We start from the raw sequence: 7861 nt of genomic DNA on the forward strand, positions 1-7861 counted from the left end.
GAAGCTCCGACGATACGCGCGCGGCTGCCGCCATCTTCCATTCCCAGGATGCATTGCAAAATTACCCAGATGGCTTAGTGGTCTCGCGAGACCGCTAAGTCTTCTGGGTAATTTTGCAATGCATCGCCGGGAACGGAAGATGGCGGCAGGCGCGAGCGGCTCGGCGGACTACGGAAGGTGAGAATAGCAGGTTTTTTGTTTTATTATTTTTAACATTACATTTTTTTACTATTGATGCAAAGGCAGCATCAATAGTAAAAAGTTGGGGACACACAGGGTTAATAGCAGCGGTTACGGAGTGCGTTACCCGCGGCATAACGCGGTCCGTTTTTGCCGGCATTAACCCTGTGTTAGCGGTGACCGGAGGGGAGTATGCGGGCGCCGGGCACTGACATATATATATATATTACAGTATACACACACCAATTTGAACCCTTTTATATGCGTTTTGTTGGCTGGAAAATGTATTTAACTTTTTCTGCAAATTTTATTTCATTTCCTCACTATTCAAATTCAATCCATAATAAGAATATGAAAGCAATACCTTTGACAGTTTGCAATTCACATCAAAACCACTGGGTGGCCAAATAAAGACACATACAGCATGATTAATTACCTTCAGACTATTAGACAATAATTTTTACTTTAAAGTTGGTCACATGGCGCCATTCATATATTAAGACACAAGAAAAGGTAAGGAAGGATGCTTTTGAATAAACATTAGAGTGATGGCTCTGCTTTTACTGACACATCTATTTATGTTACCAGAGCACGCTTCACACTGTAGGCATATATGTATTTCAAGGGAACCTGACAGCTGAAGAAGGCTGCTCAAACCATTGGATATGTCATATATGACTGTTAGATACTGGTGTCAATAGTGACCCACCTACTGCTTGTGCAACCGGATGAGCTGCACAGATGCATGCAACTGTATGTTTATGAAGCTGCTGCGTTGCTTTTTTGTTTCCCAGGTCTATCAGAGCTCAGTTGATGCCTTTCCATGTAGATAACTAATTATTTGCATTCCTTGATATGTGGTTTTCTCCAGATTCAAACTCACAACCTCTAGAATTACAAACAAACTTAAATCGACGGATTTTCTCTGCGTAAAGATCTAAATTGTATTTTTCTTCTTTACAGGCACAATGTACTGGTTCAAAGAGAAACATCTCTATATATCAAAACATCAGCGCTAACATCAATAATTTTTTTTCCTTATAAACTTCTTAAAGACTTATGAAAAATAATCACAATCAAATTTTTTATTCCTTTTTTTTAAATTAAACATCGCAAAAGAGCGAATGACGTGGTCATATTAGTATCCCTGTAATTGTAGCACCCCATATAAATGAGCGAACAGATTACTTATGGTGACTGGTAAACGGGGTAAAAAAACGAATGATGTATTTGTTGTTGTTTTTTTATTACTGCTTTAAAAAAATGAACACAAATGCAACTTTAATATAATTGTTTGGCAAAATGGCACTTGATATATTCCTACTAAAAATGGCACTAAAATTCTAAAACTAGTAACTCAAAGTGTGAATGTTAGTTCTATGAATGTGAGTGTCTAATGTGTAAAGTATTAACACATGCATATTTTATATATGTTTGCCTAATGCTCTTATGCACGGAAATGTCTGTACATGTCCCCGCTTAATTGTAAAGCGCTGCGGAATATGTTGGCGCTATATAAATAAAAATTATTATTATACATTTTTTTTTGTATATGCAGTGGTTGCCTAACAAAGGGAAACCCAAAAACAAAACCTGCACAGTAGGTCTTTATAGTCAGTGTCCTCCTCTGAGTCCAACCTGTGAGACCAGCACTTATCCCAAGACTGAGGGTCCATCTTGTGCCACCAGAAATTGACAGGTGCCCTCCTATGTGCCACTTTCTACACTCACTTCTATGGGAGTTCTAAAACTGTGTGTGTGACCACCTCTTCTTTACCAGTGAAGAAAGACAGGGCCATATTCTCAAGAAAGTGCATGTCTAAAAGATGGAACCTACATCTATTAGACAGCAATGACTCCCATCAAATAGCTACTTAGTGTAGGCAGGAGACAACTCAAGCACAAATGACTAAGTTTAGAAGTGTAAGATTATACATAGTTAAAAAGGTTGTGCACTCCCCCAATAACCCCTTCTGAAAACTTTTAATCCCCCCCTAGAAAAAATAATAACATGTATACTCAACTCTGGTACCGATGCTGTTCCAGCAGTTTTGGCACTGACTCTCCCAGAACTCGCGTGACACTGTTATGTCACGCGATCCCTGCTGTCAATCAGCGCTGGCTTCATTCTCCCCACCTTCAGACAAATTAAGACATCTGCAGCAGCCGCAGCGCTCACTTCTACTGGATGACAATTACATCCGTAGAATGTAGGTGCTAATTGTCTGCAGTGATTGCATGACATAATGTCACGCAAAGCCCTGGGAGAGGCAGTGCTGTCACCGCTGGAACAGCACCGACATTGGAGGTGAACATAAGTGTTATTACCTTACTGGGGGGGGAAACATAAGGATTCAGAAGGAGTTGTCCAAGTAGTGGAAACCCCTTTAATAAGTATAAAGATTTCAGGGCAAATACTGTGGATTCTATCTTTTAGAATACTCTTTAATAATAACATATTTGTTACATACAGAAAATTATTCTGATAGAGAATTAAGTGAATCTCTTTCCAAATATCAAATGAGTCTAATATACTACTTTTTACATTGCATTGGCAAAAGATTGGGACTTCAAGTGGCGGAGATACAGCAAAAGGAACAGTTTCATACTAAAAAGAAAAGAGATAAAGTCACGTGGCCAACATGAAATGGAAAATCTGACAGTATGATTTAGGATTTGGATCCAGTCGATGGTGTTTTTCTTGGCAATAGGAATTTTTATTATTAAAGTAGAACCAAAAAAAACAAAACAAAAAAAACAACGAAATTCCTTTATGCATATCTCTAGAGATCTCAATGTTATTTGGTTCAAAAACAACTAATTAAAAATCACTGTGTAAACAAGAAAACAGGTGGCTTATTAGCCCCATTTATTCACAAACTTGAAAATGTCCCAAGTGGCTCTACAAATTAGAAAGTGCGGCTACAAGGGACAGATCTGCTTAAATGATACTTGTCGGTGAGTAGGAGCATATTGGCTTACACAGCACTGGGAGCGCAATACGCTACTGACACTGCTGGTGCTACAGAAGAAGAAGGTTTCTGCTATACAATCTGACAGCAGCATGATGTAGCCAGAGAAACCCCGATTCCAGAGATGTATCACTTAGTATACTGGGTGCAACAGTTATGATATAAATCACAATTTCCTCTGCTGTAGATCTAGCAGTGCTCAGAATGCTGAGCCCTGTATAACCCCGCCTACATCACAGATCTTTCTGTGTACATTAAACATTGATAGAAAGCTGCCAATCAGTGATGGAACTATGGTTGGACCAGGAGGAACGAGACACCTAGTGCTCTGTAGTGATAATTTCCTGCTGATAAAACAATGATGGTATTGAAATCAGGGTCTCTGTCTCTATATCATGCTGTTCTCAGATTACAGAGCAAAAACCTGCCGACAGATTTCATTTTAACAGCTATTCCTAGAGTTCAACAATTATCGTCATTTAATATAAAAACTTTTCATAAATTAAAAATGCATGGGAATACAGAAATAATTTTTATGTAAATTTGTTTTTTTCTCCACTTAAGAGCCACTTCTCTCTCCTTCTTGAAAATAACACAGACTGACTGCTTACTGACAGATCCCATTATGCTATGATCCGGTGACCTTGGCGCTGCATGAGAACTTTCACTGGAGAAGGTGGCCACTATACTGACCGCAATCCTGAACTTAACACTGCAACCAGAAGTAGCTGTGGAGTGTACCTAACACACCTAGACACCTCGTCACAGCCGGAGGACTAAATACCCCTAAAGATGGAAATAGGAATACTATCTTGCCTCAGAGAAAATCCCTAAAGGATAGACAGCCCCCCACAAATATTGGCGGTGAGTCAGAGAGGAAAAAACATACACAGGCAGAAAAACAGGATTTAGCACAGGAGGCCACTCTAGCTAGATAGGACAGGATAGGACAGAGTTCTGTGCGGTCAGTATTAAAATCCTTCAAAAACATCCACAACAGAATATACAAAAAACTTCCTACATCTAACTAAAGATGTAGGAGCGTAAATCTGCAACTCCAGTGAATCCTACAATCAGATCAGGAATAAAACTGAAACAAGCAAACAGCAGTGTGCCACAGATACAAAAACCAAACACTTATCTTTGCTGAATTTGGCAGCAAGCAGGAGAAGCCAGAAAGTGATCCAACACTTCACAAGGAACATTGACAACTGGCAAGGGCTAATGAATCCTACACACTTAAATATCCCAGTCAGAACAGCAATTAGCAGATACACTTGGCCAGGACTGTGACTCAAAGACAACTGCATTCCCACCTACAACCACTGGAGGGAACCCAAGAGCAGAATTCACAACACCATTACAACTGCCTACTAAAGTCCATAGAGAGGGAATGGGAATGAGGAGGGAGGAGCAGTGTAAGAGTCAGGGAAGCCGAGAAACACACAGGGTGCTGGATTCACAGCTACACTGCTGTATCTTGTCCTCCATAGTGATGCTTCTGGGTGGTGCTACATGGAGATAGGGGAGCAGGAGATTTTTTTATGTCTGTGTATATCATGCATGGAGGACTTCATAGAAGCTAGCTTTCTCCCACTAGCTTAGATATAAATGAAAACTAGAGATAGAGAAGGGAAAAAATAGTGAATACAGCAGGATGCAAGTCACAGAACGGCCAGAAATAGTGTTATTCCTAGAGTCTGCTATGAATGAATAGGATTATTTTCTAGTATCATTATAATAAATACATTACATTACCTACTCTTTTTGAGTACATTGCTCTAGTTTTGTGGGGTCTATAGTTCTGTTTAGCCCGAACCTACCGGTTAATGAGTATACTGTATGAATTACAGAAATTACAGAACTGCTCTGACCCCTATTCAGACAGATCAGAATGTTACAATGATCACATCTTTGCTGTAGCATGTGCTAGATGGTACCCCCGGAGAGAAACTGGCTTCAAGGGGAGGAGATATGTGAAGCCGAAGAATTTGGCAAGTAAGGCATGTTTTCTGTGTGTGTTGAGCTGGCAGCAGAAAAGAGGTAAGTGTGGTGTAGGTCATCGAAGCGGACAGAGGAGATAACTTCCCTTGTAACATCAATGTGATAGTGCCATGCAACAAAAAAAATCAAAGTAGTATGCATGCAATGTGTCCTCAGAGTACATGGGTTGTATTGGACCTTAACATTGGTGGACTTTCCTTAGGATAAGTCATCAATGTCTGGTTGGTGGAGGAGCAACACCCGGCACCTGCACTGATCAGCTGTTCCCGCTGCTGGTGGCGTTTGGACCTGTGAGTTCTGCACATCTGCCCCCTATTCAAATCACTATACAGCAGAGCGAGCGGTGCTGTGCAGCTCCGTAACTGAGCAGTCCGGGCCACCGCGCTACTGGGTGTCACAACCCCACCAATAATACATGGATGACCTAGCCCAAGGATGTGAAAGTCCCGGACAACCCCTTTACCATAATATGTCATTTTGACAGAATAGAGACTAGCAAATGGTTTCGGACCTGGCTCTAGGCTTTAGCAAACAATGTGCTGTCACAAGGGTAAGAAGTCTCTTCTTCTTTTAATTACAGACTACAAATCCTAATGAAACTCTAGATCCTGTCCGATTTACATGGGTTTGAAATGGATATGGCATTTTTAATGCACAATTGTCCTTTTTTACAAATCTTATATACACAACCATATCATGGCTTTTTACAACTTACAAGTGATATTATTATTATTATTTATATAGCACCAATGATTCCATGGTGCTGTACATGAGAAGGGGTTACATACAATTTACAGATATCACTTACAGTAAGCAGCAGAGTAACAATGACAGACTGATACAGAGGGGCGAGGACCCTGCCCTTGCCGGCTTACATTCTGCAGGATGGAGGGGAAGGAGACAGTAGGTCGGGGGTTGCAGGAGCTATGGTGTAGGTGAGGCGGGAGCTCCGGTGTAGGTGAGGCGGGAGCTCCGGTGTAGGTGAGGCGAGAGCTCCGGTGTAGGTGAGGCGGGAGCTCCGGTGTAGGTGAGGCGGAGCTCTGGTGTAGGTGAGGCGAGAGCTCCGGTGTAGGTGAGGTGGGAGCTCCGGTGTAGGTGAGGCGAGAGCTCCGGTGTAGGTGAGAAGGTAGCTCCGGCGTAGGTGAGGCGGGAGCTCCGGTGTAGGTGAGGTGGGAGCTCCAGTGTAAGTGAGGTGAGAGCTCCGGTGTAGGTGAGGCGGGAGCTCCGGTGTAGGTGAGGCGGGAGCTCCGGTGTAGGTGAGGCGGGAGCTCCGGTGTAGGTGAGGTGGGAGCTCCAGTGTAAGTGAGGTGAGAGCTCCGGTGTAGGTGAGGCGGGAGCTCCGGTGTAGGTGAGGCGGGAGCTCCGGTGTAGGTGAGGCGGGAGCTCTGGTGTAGGTGAGGCAGGAGCTCCGGTGTTGGTGAGGCGGGAGCTCTGGTGTTGGTGAGGCGGTAGCTCCGGTAGTGATGAGGAGGCAGCGGGGTCAGTGCAGGCTGTAGGCTTTCCTGAAGAGATGGGTTTTCAGGTTCCGTCTGAAGGATCCGAATGTGGTTGATAGTTGGACGTAGATGAGGCTTTACTGTACCTCCTGGAGCATAAGGATTTATACAGAGGCACGCAGAGCCATAGTGCCGTAAGAAACAAGCAGAAAGAAAATTGTGCCATTCCTTATGGAGAAAAACATTTTTGAACTACATTACAATTTCTCTACTTGACCAAACGTTTCATGTCTCTGTATAGCTTGCATGTTATATGGCACTCCTGAAAGTAGATGGGGCTTTACTGTACCTCCTTGTGTACACAGATTTATACAATGACACATAGAGGTAGCGCCATAAGAATCAACAGAAAGAAGACTGTGCCATCCCTTTGGAAGAATAACATCTTTGAATGACAATTTCTTTATTTGAACAGATATGGAGGCGTATGGACATGGAATCTGTTGGAAGCATTGTTTGAATCAGCAAGGACTCGGGCAGCTTTGGACAGCGTATGCGCACACTCAACAAACATTTCTACTAATCCAAGCTAGAATTCAGTGGACATTCTGTTTGCATCGTGCCTGTTCCATGTGCACCAGGTCTACGTGTGGCCAAGAGTTCATTAAAGTTTAGAAGGATGGTCTCCGATTACCAGTTGCAGAAAGTTGGATGCACTAACACCTATATCATGTGATTGCAACTTATCCAAGACCATAAAATGGGAATCAACAGCACATTTACAGAGAAGCTTATTACCAGGAAGGCAACCGGCTGGCATCTAAGTTACACTCTTATCACTCAATACCGACCTTGTCTAATAATGATGGATTGATATCACCTATTAAAGTGCACCTGACACCTACACACACAGTGGAGTCAGCCGTTATGTGAGCGTAGCTAATGCTCAGGAGAATTCAGCTGGGTTCCACAGCTCATTACTCATCATGACTTTTGAAAAGTTTCATTTTTGAAATGTTATATCATGCAGTTAAAGCGTAACCGTCATTTTAATTTCATAAATCAATAGCGCATATGGAAATAAGCAAATTTGTAATATATCTTATCAGAAAAATCGCTCCTGGATTGATATTTTCCTCTCAATTAATGGGTCACAGTTGGTGCTTTTAATATTCTATGGAGAGGGGAAGGGGAGGAAGAAGGAGGAGCTGGAGGCAGACACAGAACTTCATGAGCGCCAACTGTCATTATTCACCGAAGACAGATTTT

Source organism: Ranitomeya imitator, chromosome 10 (genome assembly GCF_032444005.1).
Source record: "Ranitomeya imitator isolate aRanImi1 chromosome 10, aRanImi1.pri, whole genome shotgun sequence".
NCBI lineage: Eukaryota > Metazoa > Chordata > Amphibia > Anura > Dendrobatidae > Ranitomeya > Ranitomeya imitator.